The following is an 18,197-nucleotide window of genomic DNA, read 5'->3' on the forward strand; positions in this document are numbered from 1 at the left end:
TTTTAATAGCCAATATTACCCACAAACTGCTATCAAACTGTACCCCTGTATTGTAATTTTCTGGAGCTGGAAGGCTGCATTTTGAATAGCAAGAAAAGAAAGCAGAAAATGTGCAGCACTTGCTGATTACAGGATGTCTGAGGTTAGACTCTCCTGTACTAAATTTATATGAAAAAGGTCTGTGTTACTTGCCCTGCCATCTTTGTCTTGACATAATGCAAAATATCACATTTATTATCATTATTATTTTTTAAGATATATGGTGTAAATTTCACTTTAAACTTTCTTTTGTGACATAAACCGTTATCATTGTATCACCTAAATATTATCTCTTTGCCATCAAATTGCTAGTTGCATAACGGAAATTAGCATCAAACTGAAACACAAGCAGCTAACCACCTAAAATATTTGCTTTACCAACAAGGATTTAGCACGGAAGCCTTAAGTAGAAAATTAGAATGCCCAGTGAGTATATATTCTTTAATTGACCTGAATTATGAAAATTATGCAGCATGTTTTTAACTGAAAAGCATTTAAAGTGGAAAATATAGACCTGGTGGGGCTTTGTTTGGACTACAAGTGAAAAATGTCACAGCTGATAAGAGCACACTGTTATAAATACCCTGTGCAAGTTAAAATGGTAAGTAAGTGAATAACGGTATGTAACATTTTACAAACGGGGCATGTTTACAAACATTGGAGATAAATATCTGGAGCGATTTCTGGAGATGTTGCCCATGGCGACCAAACAGCAATTTGATTTAAACAGCCACCTATAAGTTAGAAAACAAAAGCAACATCTCCAGAAATCTCTCCAGATATTTATCTCCAATGTTAGTAAACATGGCCCTTAGGTGGCCTATAAAGAACCGCTAGCCTATGACTAAGTGTCCCTAGTAGACATGAAATGCGTCAGGCCTTTGCTTTTAATTATGGAAAATAAAATGTAATTTTTTTAACCTTTATCATCTGGCTCCTGCTTTTTGGTGTGGTTCGGCTTGTGCCAGCCTTTTTTGATGTTTCGTGGTGTTTGCTCCCTCTGCTGAAGGTCTGGGGCGTGTATACCCAGGCCCACAGTACACAGTGGTAAGCTATCACAATATACCCTATACACTGGTTTTCTTTTGTCATTTTCCTTAAACTGACAGTGGCCTGAATATAATATATCACTATTTGCCACTGAACGTTGACACTGTTCTGAGGCATATGGTGCAGGACTGGGATTCATTTTCCAGAGTGTGTGGGATCTGAGATTTTCCATAATTTGGATCTCCATACCTTAAAGCAGGGGTCCCCAACCTTTTTTACCCGTGAGCCATATTCAAATGTAAAAAGAGTTGGGGAGCAACAAAAGCATGAAAAAAGTTCCTGGGGTGCTAAATAATGGCTCTGATTGGCTATTCGGTAGCCCCTATGTGGACTGGCAGCCTACAGGAGGCTGTAATTGGCACTATACTTAATTTTTATGCAATTAAAACTTGCTTCCAAGCCAGGAATTCAAAAATAATGACTTGCTTTGAGCCACTGAGAGCAACATCCAAGGGGTTGGACAGCAACATGTTGCTCACGAGCTACTGGTTGGGGATCACTGCCTTAAAGGGATCCTGTCATCGGAAAAATTCAAAACACATCAGTTAATAGTGCTACTCCAGCAGAATTCTGCACTGAAATCCATTTCTCAAAAGAGCAAACAGATTTTTTTATATTCAATTTTAAAATCTGACATGGGGCTAGACATTTTGTCAATTTCCCAGCTGCCCCAGGTCATGTGACTTGTGCCTGCCTGCTTTCTGGCAAGCTGCTATTTTTCCTTCTCAATGTAACTAAATTAGTCTCAGTGGGACATGGGTTTTTACTATTGACTTTACTATATCTACCAGGCAGCTGTTATCTGGTCTTAGGGAGCTGTTATCTGGTTACCTTCCCATTGTTCTTTTGTTTGGCTGCTGAGGGGGAAAGGGAGGGGGTGATATCACTCCAACTTGCAGTACAGCAGTAAAGAGTGATTGAAGTTTATCAGAGCACAAGTCACATGACTTGGGACAGCTGGGAAATTGACAATATTTCTAGCCCCATGTCAGATTTCAAAATTGAATATAAAAAAATATGTTTGCTCTTTTGAGAAATGGATTTCAGTGCAGAATATTGCTGGAGCAGCACTATTAACTGATTCATTTTGAATTTTGAATTTTTTTTTTACCCATGACAGTATCCCTTTAAGTCTACTAAAATCATTAAAACATTAAATAAAACCAACACTCTGGATATAGGGGAGCTTAGACCTTGTTTTATTATTACAGAGGAAAAGGAAATTGTTTATAAAAACTGGAATTATGTGCTTAAAATGTTCTCTGTAGGAGATGGCCTAACCATAATGTAATTCAGAGCTTTCTGGATAATGGGTATCTGGAAAAAAGATGGCATACCTCTATCCCCCTGTGCTAGAAAATTAAAGTTATTTATGACTGGTTCAGCAAAAGTTACTAACTGGCCAAACAAATACATCCGTGGAAGACCAACATTATATTTGGGGACCTATTTCTTTAAGGGTTCGGTATAAACTGTGCATTGTATACAATATAAGAATATGTCAATGTCTTCTAATCCCCTTTCCTTCCCTGACCTCCATTATTCTTTCAGTTACTGTTTTCTTACAATATTGTACAAATACAGGCTTTATAAATTACATATCTTTGCAGAAATTCCATAATTCACTCAAAACTGACTTTCCTGTTTTGTGAAAATAAGGATCTCACAAGTTTTTATCTACTCACAAGACAGAAAATAAAACTGCATTAGGCAAAAAAAGCAACATGTTGCAATGCGTCTTGTATTGTTTTCGTTACTCTAGATCCTCTTTGGGGCCATTTAGTAGAAGTGCGCTGTAGCCGATGGGAAGAAAAGTCTTGCTCTTTTTACTGTTTTTCACATTTTTATGGGTTTCTGGTTAAAGGAACAGTAACACCAGAAATTGAAAATGTTTTAAAGTGATTAAAATATAATGCAGTGTTGCTTTGCACTGGTAAAACTGGTGTGTTTGCTTCAGAAACTCTACTATAGTTTATATAAACAAGCTGCTGTGTAGCCATGGAGGCAGTCATTCAAAGCTGGAAAAGGAGAAAAGGCACAGCAGAAAACAGATAAGCTCTTTAGTACACAATGGGATTCTTTAAAACATATCTGTTATCTACTGTGTCCCCTGTGCTTAAATGGCTGCCCCCATGGCTACTCAGCAGCTTGTTTATATAAACTATAGTAGTCTTTCTGAAACAAACCCACCAGATTTACCAGTGTAGGGCAACAGTAATTATTTTGTCATTCATTATAAACACTTTCATTTTTTGGTGTTACTGTTCCTTTAATTTGTCTTACACCACAAACCATCTGCTTGCCTCATAGAGGCCTCTATGCACCCAGAGCGTTGTCTTTCTTTTGGACTACAATTGTCAGTGAAAAGAAATCCCAAACCATAATTGCCCTTATATTGCCCTCATCTACCAAAGGAAATACATGTGGGATAAATATCTGACAATCAGACATTATGAATCTGTGGCTATGGGTTAAGCAGCCAGCATTGCATTAAGTATTTTTAATAAAAAAGCTGACAACCCTAGATTAGACCCAAGAGTAGTCCACAACCAAAATCCCTCAGATATCAAAACTGAAATATTCAGCAGCAGGTTGAAGCTGGATTTCAGAAACCTCAACTGCATGCACATTTAGGAAGATAGCTCAAAGCTGAAACAAGCTGCGTTTGCTGTAAATCTAAGATAAAGCTCTGCAGTGAGCAGAGTGTACATAGAGAAATGGATTTCTATAGGGACCTACTGAATACAGTTTGGCACTAACACACGCAAGAGCTGCATGTATTGCAGTGGAAAAGCAGAGACAGTATCCTGCAGGCTAAAGTGATTCAGTTCTGGCTGTGGGAGTCACACTTTATATTTAGAAATAAGGAACAATTTTATTGTGGTATAGTTGTGAAATTTTCAAAATGTCCCAAGAGAGAACGGAAACTCTGTATAGGAACAATGGGTACCTCTCCCTACTGAATATACCATTTAGAGTATAACGATATATAGCTTGCAATGAGCCCATTCAGTACACCCTTTTCTTGTTAACTTTAAAAATGTACCGGAAGAGCCAAGGGAGGGTGTTGTGTTGGTTCACCACTGCCACTGACACGTTCTTTATGTGTAGAGATGAATTGCAAGCATGTGGTAAAGCCAATAGAGCTCTATACCATTGCAGAGCAGGCGTAAAAGTGCAACAGAAGAAATAAAGAGATAAAGAAAAAAAATAATAAAAGAATATATGATGTGGTGTAACTACTGCAGTGCACCTTGAGCAATATAATCCAAAAATTCCTTTAAACGATATTCTGGGGCTGTCACCACTCTGCTGCGTAAAACATCTCAGGGCAAATCTTTGTCCAATATGCTCTTTCCTCTGTGCCATGTAATTTTGCTTTAAAAGAACAAATTACTTTATAATACATCAAATACTGTTTGAGTCGTAGTCTGAGTATCTGATTTTACATTATTGTATAAGTCTACATTGATTGATGAGCCACAGCCATGTACATATTCTACCTTATTTTATGCTTATTTAACTATCTGCTATAAAGCCATTTGGACGTATCTAAAGCATTTTTAAAACCAGTCATATAGCTATAAATTCTGCATTGTGTTCTGTAAAGACTTATACTGTAACAGGGCTGGACTGGTGGACCCCAGTTCCGTTGGGGAGGACCTTGGCCGTTGTGTTCATTAATTCCACCAGCAGGTGAGGTTGGGTTTGTTGTGGGTTTACAGCACTTCAGTCCAACACGAACAAACATCTGCCATGACAGTATGTAGTGAGAGCAATATACAGCAGACAAACTAGTAGCTGAGCTTTGGGCCTGTACTGGGCGCATTACTATAATGTTATTTTTTCTATAAACATATATTTATATTTGTATGTAATTATTAGAATTGCCCTCATTCAACTTAGGCAGGAAGTAACTATTAAGGCGCAGGCTAGTACAGGTATCAGTATGCAGCAGTTATAGTCTTGCATCAGACTTTTATAAGGAGATAATGATGAAAAAAAGCTTATCCAACTGCAACTTTCTCTGTGAACACTGTGGTAAACATACTCCTGGAAATAATATGACATATGTCTAATGTAACATTTAGAAGATGGGGTGCTAACACTCAATAATACTATACATGCTCTAACGGGTGTTACAAGAAATTTTAGCCATAAAGCAGCAGCCCCTGGGATCCCTGTGCCCCCCCAGTCCAACGCTGCCCGCTGACAGAAAACATTGTCAGATAAAATGACCCTCTCAGCCTGTCCTTGCTCTAAATACTGAACACAGGTATACTGGTGACAGGCAGACCTTGGTGCATATTTGAGCCTTTTAAAGGGATTCCATCATGAATTTTATTCCTGACTAGTGTAGTTTTATTTAATTGTAATATTGGTCATATCAGGTAATTGTGCCTGATACTTTCAGAAAGAGTTAGTTCATGATGGAACTGCTTTCAGATAAGCTATTGTTTCTCCTATTCAATGTAACTGGAGGAGTTGCAGAGGGATTTGGATTTTTACTATTGGATACTATTCTCATATCTACCGGGATCTGTTATTTTGTGCCAGGGAGCTGTTGTCTGGTTACCTTCCCATTGTTCTGCTGATGGGCTGCTTGAGGGGAAAGGGAGGGGGTAATATCACTCCAAATTGCAGTGCAGCAGTAAAGAGTGACTGACGTTTATCAGAGCACAAGTCACTTGTCTGGGGGCACCTGGGAAACTGACAACATGTCTAGCTCCATGTCAGATTTCAAAATTAAATATAAGTTGTTCTTTTGAAAAACAGATTTCAGTGAAGAATTCTGCTTGAGCAGCACTATTAACTGTGTTTTGAAAAAAACATGTTTTCCCATGACAGAATCCAAAATTACCCTATCAACCATGAACTGATTTGAATATGAGCCTGGAATATAAATAGAAGAAGAAGTTACTATACATTTATAGCTTTACAGGACATTTATTTTTAGATGGGGTCAGTGACCCCTATTTGAAAGTTCGATTAAGAAGGCAAATAATTAAAAAACTATGAAAATTGAATGAAGACGAATGGAAATGTTGCTTAGAATCAGCCATTCTATAACATACTTAAAGGTGAACTACCCTTTAAGCTCAGATTAAAGACTGCTGCCAGTGTTTCTACAGGTGCAAAGAATTTCAGCATGGGGGCAGATATGTTAAATGAGTTTTATTGTCTTTTTTTTGTAACTCATTATTTGTGACATTTATAGTATACATCCATAGATAAAAGGAAAAGCATAAAGTACATAAAGAAAATTTAAAAAAAGGAAAAAAAAAAAAGTTACAGAAATAATATTAAAAAGAAAAAAAATGGCATCTGTACAAAGCCTGATCATATTCATATCAAGGACACAAATCTGAACACAGTCATATCAAGGACATAAACATATATCTGTTCAGAAAGATGTGACCATATGGATGTATGAAGATCAAGTTTATCTTCCATGAGAGCTGATAAATAATGCATAGATTGGATGAATTTAAGTCTGTTAACAACATGTGATATAGAAAGGGAAGGAGCCAACCAGTAGAGGGCTGTAGCCCAACGTGTAGCGGCTAGTATCTGAGAAACCAATTTACGCAAATGTGGAGCTAACTTAGGATAGGGCAGTGATAAAAGTGCTGTTTCTATAGATGGTTCAATGGTTACCCCTATAATCTTGGAAGCCATATGATATACCTTAGTCCATAACTTTGACACAATGGGACAATGTCATCATGCATGAAGATAATCTCCTTCAGTCATACATCCTCTAAAACATCTAGGAGGAAAGGTTGGATATATACCGTATATACTCGTGTATAAGCCGACCCGTGTATAAGCCGAGGTACCTAATTTACCTAAGAAAACTGGAAAAATGTATTGACTCGTGTATAAGCCTAGGGGCCCCATGTCAGATTTCAAAATGTGAATGTGACCCGGCCGCAACAATTGGGGGACACTGGGCAGGTACCTGTTAAAGGGTCCTCTGTCTACCCCTATTTCATGTTTGCTTCCCTCTGCCACTTCCCCCCCCTGCCCTCCCCATCTGTCGCTCTCCCCACCCCGGCCCTCACGTCTGCTGCTCTTCCCTCTGTCACAGTAAAACGTGACCCGGCCCCAGCAGGACTGTCTGTGACTGACTGTGTCGCCGCCCGGAGCAGGTCCAGGAGCTCCGGGCGGCGCGTCCTTCCCTGCCGGCGTTCGCTCCCAAAATGGCGGCGCCCATGGCCGCCACTGTGGGTAGCGGCCGGCGCCGCTACCCACGTGGCGGCCATGGGCGCCGCCATTTTGGGAGCGAACGCCGGCAGGGAAGGACGCGCCGCCCGGAGCTCCTGGACCTGCTCCGGGCGGCGACACAGTCAGTCACAGACAGTCCTGCTGGGGCCGCAGAAGGAGGTATGACCCGCGTATAAGCCGAGTTTGAGTTTTTCAGCACATTTTGGGTGCTGAAAAACTCGGCTTATACGCGAGTATATACGGTAATAGCGTGCTTGAGCTTAGGTGTAAAATACCAACGAAATAACACTTTGTAAGCAGTTTCTTTAACTCATACGTTAGGGGAAAGTTTTCTAATAGAGTTCCATATTTTAGACCAGGTCTCCAACGAGACAGAGGATCCCAAATCAGTTTCCCAGGCTGTTATGTACTTATGTGAAACTGGAGAAGGAGCCTCTATAAACTGGGAATAGAGTATTGAAATTACACTCTTGGTTCCGAATGGATTCCTACAACAATATTCATATATTGAACCTTCTAATTTAGCTCGAAAGGGAGCCTGGGAATCATGAAAGTGGGAGAGTTGATTGTATCAAAACTGTTCTATATCAGGAGGAGCATATGGATCATGCAATTGGGGGAAGGATTTAAGGCCTTGTAAAGATAACATGTTGTATAATGTACAAAGTCCACTAGCAGTCCATCTATGGAAGGATGTATGGGAAATTCCAGGAGGAAAGTCTGGGTTCCTCACTAATGATTGCATGTAACTATGACGGTTATGAGGGATAAATGTTGGCTTCAGAGTTATCCATAGCTGTAAGTGAAATTTGATTATGGGGTTTGTAATTTTATGTTTTTGAATCCTCTCAGTGTCAGCCCATAATAGAGAGGCAACTCTTAATGGGTGAATACTAACATTCTCAAAGTCAACCCACTTTGAATGACCCAATGGTAAATGCCATTGCGTCACTTGAGCTAGACGTGCTGCTTTGTAATAATGTATCAAATGAGGAACTTTTAACCCTCCCTGGTTGTAAGACCTATACAGTACATTTTTATTTATTCTATGTGATTTATTATTCCAAATAAAGTTCCAAACTTTTCTCTGCAATCGGGTAAGGTCTGTGATATTAACCGATATAGGTAAAGCTTGAAAAGCATATAGGAGCTTGGGGAGAAGCATCATCTGACTTGCGGCAATGCATCCTAGCCATGAGATAGAATATTTGGACCAATTCTCTAGCAACCTATGTAGAGTATTTATAAGTGAAGGGAAATATATATATATATATATATATATATATATATATATATATATATATATATGTATGTATAAGGTGTGAAAGGAATTAGTGATTTTGACCCCAAGGTATTCTACTGAATGTTTTCTCCAGTGAAAAGGGAAGTTCAGTTTCAGGAGTTTTAAATGTTGTTTAGGGATATTAAGAGGGAGTGCTTCAGTTTTAGAGATACTTACTTGAAGGCCAGAAAGCTTATGAAACTTATCCAAAGTATTAAATAGATTAGGGAGACTAGTCAGAGGCTTTGTAATAGTGAGGCTAATATCGTTAGCATACATACTCGATTTGTAAACTTGGCTAGACTTGACATAGACTGAGATATTATTATCTTGTCAAAATAACATTGCCAAGGGTTCAATAACTAAGGAAAAGAGAAGTGGAGACAAAGGGCAGCCTTAGCGAGTACCTCATGAAATAGGAATAGATAAAGATTGTCTTCCTTAAATTTTTAATTAGGCTGTTGGATTTCTATATAGAACTCGAAGAGCATCTAAAAATGTCCAGGCCAGGAAAGAGGATCAAATGCCTTATGTATGTCCAATAAAAGTGTTAGTAATGGAGTTTTCGTAATGTTAGCATCTTCAATTATATTGATAAGGCTACGAAAGGCATCTGTAGTTTGCCTACCTGGTATAAAATCAGTTTGGTCAGGGTGAATCAACCGAGTATTAAGGTGAGCTGTTAAACTTTTTGAGAAAATCCGGATTTCTACATTTACATCTACATTAAGAACTGAAATGGGACGGTAATTCTGGACGTCGAAAAGATCTTTATGAGACTTAGGAAGAAGAGAAAGATTAGCGAATAACATTTCTTGGGGCAAAGATTGGCCTATTAGCATTTCATTAAAAAGTGTCAATAGGTTCGGTCCCCATGTTGTATATATTGTTATCCATAATAATGAAAGATAGGTGCAATAAAATATCACCCACTGTAGCATAATTAACTTATACCTGGGATATAGTGTGCATTGAAGATGCCTAAAATAAAAATAAAAATAGAACATTATCAGGCTGAACTGAATAAATGGTATCCGACAACAGTTCTTTGAACTATCAATCATATGACTATGACATATAACCTTTGCTTGTCTGAGTCCTTGCATCCAGTGAGCGAACAGAAGAGTAGGAGAAAAAAAATCTAAATATGCAACAAAAAAAAGAATAAAAAAAGGAAAAATACAAAATAAATTAAAACTGCAATATAACTTAAGAAGTAGTAACCAAAGAATCCGGTTTTGGTAGCCTGGGAAAACAGACACAGGAGGGTCAGAACATATAAAAAAGTAAACATTTTAGATATCAAAATGAGCCAGAGAGGGGTAGGAGAGTGTCAAAAGCTAGAGCACATAGCCAAAAGCACACCGGCTCAACACCTTGGAACCAGAGGTATAAATTGTAGAACAAGAAATCACTGGCATATATTGGCCAAGTTTCACAAAGAGAAAGACGCTTCTAATGAAGGCATGTTCAGGTGACTCTAAGGATCCTAGTATGAACTTCATGCAGAACAGGTACATTCTGCTTTTGTTTGTCGGTCTTCTTTTCCCATATGGGTTGTAGCAGTGAAGTTTCCTTTTTGGGTTGCGAAAGCAGCGGCGACGGCTATTCTTTGAGGCCCAATCTGGACAGCAAGTGTGGGCCATCAAACGGATCTGTGATCGAGTGTAAAACTCCATTTTTGTTGTCTTTTAATACTAACACAATTCGTCCTCTACAAGCTTACATTCTTAGAAAGGAAAACAATATCCCTCTACATACCAGTAGCCAGGGCTGCTCCGGCCATGAGGCCAGGTGAGAAGGTAGCACGCAGCGGCCAGTTACCAAGGACGGCAAAAAGCCGCCTCTGGTAACTTTAAAAGACGAATTTCCATTTTTTAAAATGGAAATTCGGCTCTTCTAGTGCAGCGAGCGCAATAGCGGCAGCAGCCCCTGAAACGTGCCTGCCAGTAGCTGATCCTACTTTACTAGTTGTATTATTATTATTATATTCATATAGAGCACATAATAATTGACAAAAAGACACAAATGTTAATGTCTGTGAGCCCTGCCCTGCCTGTGCCCTTCCTGCAAGGACTTACAATCTAAGCGCCATGACACTTTATTCAGTATTTAACACTCAAATTGTCCTTATTGTTTATTTAATTATAATCACAGTTAAATTAATTCCTGGTTAACCTTAAGGATTTTAATTAATTTATTGATACAGAACAAAAAGAATAGAACTAATTGGCACTTAATAGAATCAATAAGTAGCATTTAAGTCAATTCACTTGTATATTTATCTTCTCAAGTTTGTAAAACTATTGAATCACTACCGGAGTGGTGTGGGGTTGGTTTACTTCTATTTACTTGGAGATATAGGTCTTGTCATTTGAAGATGATGAGCAAGATCGGTATGAGAAAGATGGCACATGAGAAGTCTGAAATGTTTATTGGGGACCTAGTGTTTTAGAATCGGAGGAAATTGTGTAGTCTTGGAGGTGTCTTAGTGGAACATTTACAACTCTGAATGATAGGGGAATAAACTAATTTCTTTCCCTTGGATACGATCTTTGTGCATCACAGAACAACCAACTTTTCACACCTCCCACTTGCATCGCTGTCTTCCACCTTACACTAAGGTTTAAATATATGGTGTTGCCTTTAATATTTGCCGGAGACTTGATTGCATGGAGTCATTTACGTTGTGGTACTTGTGTGACTATTTCTAATTCCTTTCTGACTGTATGGCAAGTATTCTAGATATATACTTAGAATCAGAGTAACTGGCCAAAAGGCACATCAGGATCAATTGAACTTTTTCTGAATGGCTCATTAATATTAAATACATTGCAACATAGACTTCCTGTGCCTGATGGTTATTAGTGATGGGGGCGAATTTCTCCCAGTGATAAATCTGCACAAAAATCGTGAAATCGGAAAGTTTCACAAAAAAATTGTGAAATTCTGACATTTTCACAAAAAAATTGTGAAAATCTGACATTTTCCCGAAAAATTGTGAAAGTTGGAAAGTTGACGCCTGCGTCCAAGCTGATACTGGCGTTAAAGTCGATGGGCGTCTGAATAGTGTTGACTCCCGCCGATGTTGACATGAGTGATTTTTCGGACATGCATCCAAAAAATATTCACGCTGGCGAATTTTTGCAGGAGATTTGTGACTTTATTTGCCCGCGGCGAAACACATAATTCGCTGCAAATTCGTGCCAGGTGAATTTATTTGCCGATCACTAATGGTGATTTGGAAACCATTCAAATAAAGTATAGACGGGGAGGCGGAGCCGAATGGCGGTCGGGTAGGAAGCAGAATCACGAGCTCCGTCGCTACACTACCCTGAACAGCCCATCCTGGCCCTAATATCAGTGGAACTGTGGAGGAAAGGATTGCCTGTCACCCGGGGACGAAGCTGAGCCAGGCGATATGCGCAGAAACGCACCGAAAGTGAGGTCTGACAAGGCTGCCAAGCTGGAGCAGTTTGCGAGAGGCCCAGCCCAAAATGGCGCGCGGCACCCGTCTTCACCGCCATCCCCGCGAGTGACGCAGCAGTCTCCGAACTCGCCAGCTATGGAGTCGGCTCCTGCAGCTACAGAGCCGCCGGTCCCGACTATCCAGGACGTACTCGCGGCCATCACTACCTGCCAGACCACGATCACGGCGACGCTCACTGCCAAAATAGAGGAGGTGAAGGTGGAGTTATCTCTCCTCAAACAGGACGTGCAGGTAATCCGCGAGAGAACTGGGGCACTGGAGGGGAGAGTAAGTGCACTGGAGGACACTACTGCCTCGATGCCTGCTGATATAGCGCAACTCCATAAACAGCTCAAGCAAGCCACTGACCGCATGGAGGATATGGAGAACCGTCAGAGGCGCTCTAATATTAGAGTTGTGGGCCTACCAGAGCGCAGTGGGGGCCGAGCTCCTGAGACCTTTGCAGAACAATGGCTTAAGGATATGCTGGGGGCTGAGATTTTTTCCACACAGTTTGTGGTGGAACGGGCCCACAGGGTCCCCACCAGAGCTCTTCCTCCTGGAGCTCCACCTAGGCCCTTCCTTATCAAGTTATTGAACTACCGGGACAGAGATGTGGCGTTGCAGACTGCAAGGAAGAAGGGCGACATTATCTTTCAAGACACCAGAGTCTCGTTGTATCCTGATTATTCTGCAGCCCTACAACGCCAGCGTAGCACCTTTGCCGGGGTTAAAAGGCGCCTGAGAGAATTGGGCATTGGATACAGCATGATGTTCCCAGCCAAGCTACGGATAATGGATGGCGGCAAAGTGCAATTATTTGAGCACCCCACAACCGTGTCCCACTGGCTGGACGCGCGTCCGCAGCAAAATAACCGGAGCCCTCCACGCAGACGGGCCTCCCCGGACCGCTCCAATTAACTTTCCTACATTGTGACCCTAAACCGTGAGTAACATGCCCGTTTGTGAGCCATGGGTCAGAGTCACTGATGTGGGTTTGGATCATTCCGGGACAGAACATGCTGTTGCGTTTGTTGCACTGGGCATGTGGGGGGATGGCTCACTCTAGTCCATGGGTCAGTTACCTAACCGGGGTAGTGCCTTGCACCTGAGGGGGAATTTAGCAAGCCGAAGCCGGGCTGGCTTTCCTATGATGATTGCCTTTCCTTTCCTCCCCCCCCCCTTTTTTTTTTTTTTTCCCCTCTGATTGGGGCAAACTACTGGTCCACAGAGCTCGCAGCTACAACAAAACCTAACAGCTGTGAGATAGACTATATGCTAAAAACATTTGGACTCAGCATATCAGACTGATACCGAGTTATAGTTTAAGTTCTATAGATTGGTTAATGGGTTGAGGCTCCACCTCCAGGAAAACCCTGTTTTGGGATTAATGTATCTCCAAATGTATGTGGGGGGATACCGGGTGGGGGGACTGTTGGGGAAATGTATATATCTCTGTCCTTTTCTTCTCCTTTCTCTTCTATTCTCTTTCTCTTTCCTTACTACCAGGTGCTATACCTCTGCATGGGCACGCATGAACTGTGGTATAATGTTCCTAAACTGTGTACTGCTTTCTTGGTGGGGATGCACTGAGGGCACTAGACCACCCAATATGGAGGTGCAATGGGTACCGACACAATTAGAGTAGTCTCCTGGAATGTCAGGGGACTTAATGACAAGGTGAAACGCTCCTTAGTATTAGATCATTTTCGGAAGCTCAAAGCGGATATACTTCTACTCCAGGAGACCCATCTTGTTGGGCAAAGAACGAAAGCTCTTAAGAGGCGCTGGTTAGGGCCCACTTTCCATGCAGAATACTCTACGTATTCCAGAGGGGTAGCTATTCTTTTTCGGAAGTCCACTAAAGCCCAAATAGAAACTATTGTATCAGACAGAGGAGGTAGATTCTTAATCCTTAAAGTGTTACTAGCTTCTCACACTTTCGTCCTAGTTAATGTGTATTCCCCGCCCCCTGGTGATGTTGAATTATTGAAGGTAATCCTGGGAAAGATTGCAGGGATTGGAGACTATCCCACTATTTGGATGGGCGATTTTAATGCCACTCCTAAACCGGGGATAGATAGGCTCAAACAGGCCGGTAGAGACTCTTCTGCCCTGGGAGACTGGCTTAAGGCCTCAAATCTGACTGACGTGTGGAGGTGGTCACACCCCTCCACGCACCAGTACTCATGCTATTCCTCTGCCACTTCGGCCCTCTCTAGAATAGACCTTGCCCTTGCCTCCCCTCTGGCTCTACCATACATGGGTTCAATAGAATACACAACCCGAATATGTTCTGACCATGCCCCCCTTCAACTAGATCTGAAATTAGGAATGCAAACGGGGATCCGTCAATGGAGACTTCCTCCAAAGTGGATCCATCATGCCCAGGTAAAGGATGCTTTCACTGCCCAATATAAACTGTACTGGGAGACTAACGCCGGCACGGCCCAGGAGCCGATAGTCTGGGATGCTAGCAAAGCATACGCTAGGGGTGCCTATATCTCTCTAATTAAAGCAGCAAGGATCACCTTGGATCATAACCTGGCCAACTCCCGTCATGTGCTGGAGAGAGCCGAGTTGGACTATGTGGAACTCCCACAGGAGCGGCAGGCAGAGACCTTGGCGGCTGCTCAGAGAGAGCTTAATCTTGCTTATGTAGAAAAATACACTCAATGGGAGTTGCACAGGGTCTCTTCCTGGTATGACAAGGGGGACAAATGTGGCAGGCTTTTGGCAATATTGGCTAGGGAACCATCCCAACTAACTCACATACCCTTAATTCTTGCGAGGGACGGCCACGAGGTCAGGGAACCACACTGCATAGTATCAGAATTTGTTGAGTTTTACACTGACCTATACAGGTCAAAGCTCACGGCTTCGGCGGATGTGATAGCCCGCTATTTGGATGGAGTCCCTATACCTAGGCTCCCCCCTGAAGCAGCTGAGAAGCTTAATGTGCAAATTACCCCCGAGGAAGTCTCTGCGGCTATAAACTCGTTTCCCAACAGTAAGGCGCCTGGACCTGATGGTCTTCCAGTTGATTGGTATAAAGCCCACATAAGCACGGTAGGGCCTTAGCTTTGCTCCCTCTTTAATTCTGTCTTGCAGGGAACTCAGTTGCCTGACAGTTGTGGTCTGGCCACCATTACTTTAATACCCAAGGAGGGGAAAGCCCCTGAAAGATGCGAGTCGTATAGGCCCATCTCTCTCCTTAATGCCGACATTAAAGTGCTGGCTAAAGTGTTGGCGAACAGATTAAAGCTGGTAATAGACAACGTCATCCATCCAGATCAGACTGGTTTTATGCCCCATAGAGCCACTGATATTAATGTCAGGCGCCTATTTACGAACATTGGGGCCGCGCACCAAAATGGGGGAGAGAGGGTTGTGGTGTCCCTTGACACGGAAAAGGCCTTCGATACAGTGGAGTGGCCTTATCTGTGGGCAACACTAGAGAGATTTGGGCTGGGCGATAACTTCATTAGATGGGTTAAAGCAATGTACTCTGCTCCTAGAGCCAGGCTTCTGGTGAATAAAATGTTGTCGGGGGAATTCCCGCTACAGAGGGGAACCAGGCAGGGGTGCCCACTATCCCCCTACCTCTTTGCCCTGGCCATTGAACCAGTAGCCATCCGAGTGCGAGCCAATGGGACCATTGTGGGCCTTAAGATGCAGAGGTTGGAGGAAAAGGTCTCGATGTACGCGGATGATATGTTGGTTTATTTAGCAGACCCAAGAGAGTCCATTTCAGCTCTTTTAGAGGAGGTCTCCACCTTTGGGAATCTGTCGGGCCTCAAAGTAAACTAGGGGAAGTCCCTGGTCTTTCCCATTGATCCTGATGCACATAGAGACCCCCAGCATGGCCCTCAGCTACAGTGGGTTACTACTTTCAAATACCTGGGAATAGTGATACATAGGGATGCCCCCAGATATTCGGACTTGAATTTGACACCTGTCATACGTAGCATGAAAACCAAATTCCAACATTGGTCCGGTCTCCCACTGTCCTTGCCAGGCAGGATTAACCTTCTCAAAATGGTCCTGCTCCCAAAGCTGCTCTATGTGTTTCATAATTCACCTATTTTACCTACTAAGGCATGGTTTCGTGAGCTAGACGCCTTGGTGAGGGGCTTTGTTTGGGCTGGAGAGAGGCCGAGGATTAAAACCCAGATGTTGCAAGCCCCACTGAGAAAAGGGGGACTAGCCCTCCCTAACTTTCTTCTATATTTCTATGCCAGTCAGCTGGTGTACGCCTGGTGGTGGCTTAACCCGGACCCTAATAACCAGGCCACGGTCGTTGAGGCAGCGGTGGTTGCCTCATTTGAGGCTTTGGCCAACCAGTTGCACAGAGGGCTCCCCTCTGCCTCTAGATTGACGCATCCCATGAGAACAGTGACTCAGGTATTCCACAGAACTGTAATACTTCCATACAAGGCCTTGGCCAGTTGGTCCAAATGGACCCCAATTTGGGGTAATCCCAAACTCCCACAATTTAGCACTCTACCAGATGCTGGGGTATGGGCTGGAGCGGGGGTGAAACTACTGGGGGACGTGGTGCAGGGGGATGTCCTGAAACAATTTGCCCAGCTCAAAGATGATTTTGCTCTTCAGAATCATATGTTGTTCCGATTTTTACAATTTAGACATGCCTTCCAGGCCCAATTTCCCACTGGCACTTTGACACTTGCAGCATCCACCCTGGAGAAATATCTCCATAGGGCAGAACTCACCAAAGCGCTAAGTTGGTTCTATGCCATTTTACTTCAGGACAGTTATGATCCCGTAAAAGTCGTTGCCTTGAAATGGTCCCTGGACCTTCCCCAAATAGAGGAGGATGCTTGGAAAGACATATTGGATCAAATACCAGACACTTCCATTTCAGTACGGGACAGGTATATTTGCACCAAATTTTTCAACAGGGTCTATCTGACTCCGCATAGGCTGTCACAGATTTACCCCGGGTGCCCCGGATATTTGTGTAAAATGTAATCAAGATGTGGGCACTTACATGCATGTTTTTTGGGATTGCCCCAAAATACAGCGCTTTTGGTCCGAAGTGTTAGGGGTTGTGGGTTCTGCTGCAGGACTGCCGACCATACGGTCTCCTGCCTTTTGCCTTTTGGGACACGCTGAGGGACTAATGTTAAAGTCAAATGAAAGGCTTTGCTTGCTACAGCTCTTGCACTATGCAAGGAAAGCCATATTAATGACCTGGAAAGCGGTTGAAGCCCCTACGCAAGTATTTTGGAAGGCATTGATAAATGGGAGTCTCCCAGGACAAAAACTCACCTATATTGCACGGGGTTGTCCAGGCAAATTTGGTGAAATTTGGGATGAGTGGCTATCTAATGTGTGAATATATTGGTGTCCGGAAATGCATTGTACCCAGACTCAGATTTTTATGATGTACTTGATTGCAGTGCTCAGTCTGGCTAATCTTAGCTGTTTCTTCCCCTTTCCCTTCTTTCTTCCTTCTTTTTCCTGCCTTTGCTCTCCTTCTTTTTTATAATCTTTTTTTTTTCTTATTGTTAATGTGAAAATTGCTCAATAAAAAGAATCTGATAAAAAATAAAGTATAGACATCAAAACAGTCTGATTTCTAACAATGTTCAGGCTATTCAACATGGTTAAGATAGTTCTTATATCATTGATTGGAAATGAGTTTGGCAGCAAGCCCATATAATAATTTCTTCAATAACATTTTGGCTTCTCTAATGGATGCTTAATAGGTATCATGGTGAATGCTTTACTCAAGTAAAACACTTGCAGCTCTTCTGCAAGACAGTGGCCCAAATTCACTAACCTGCGCTAATTCGCCAGCGTTCGCTTCGCCGCACTTCGCCAGGCGTAATTTCGCCAGCGCTACGCAAATTCACTAAAATCCGAAGTTGCGCTCAGGGGAAGCGTAAGGTTGAGAAGTTGCGCTAGCGTTAATTCGCCAAGCAAAGCGAAGTTACGATACCGATGCTTAATTTGCATATGGCGCCAAATTGAAGTTAAACTGGAGGTAATAGTAAGTAAGTTATACTTTGATTCTGGAACAACTTCCACCCTCCCACCCCCTAGGATGTGGTTGGTAGATATGGGTAGGAACAAAGCAGGATCCCGCACACCCAACAGATAACA

Source organism: Xenopus laevis, chromosome 8L (genome assembly GCF_017654675.1).
Source record: "Xenopus laevis strain J_2021 chromosome 8L, Xenopus_laevis_v10.1, whole genome shotgun sequence".
Lineage (NCBI taxonomy): Eukaryota > Metazoa > Chordata > Amphibia > Anura > Pipidae > Xenopus > Xenopus laevis.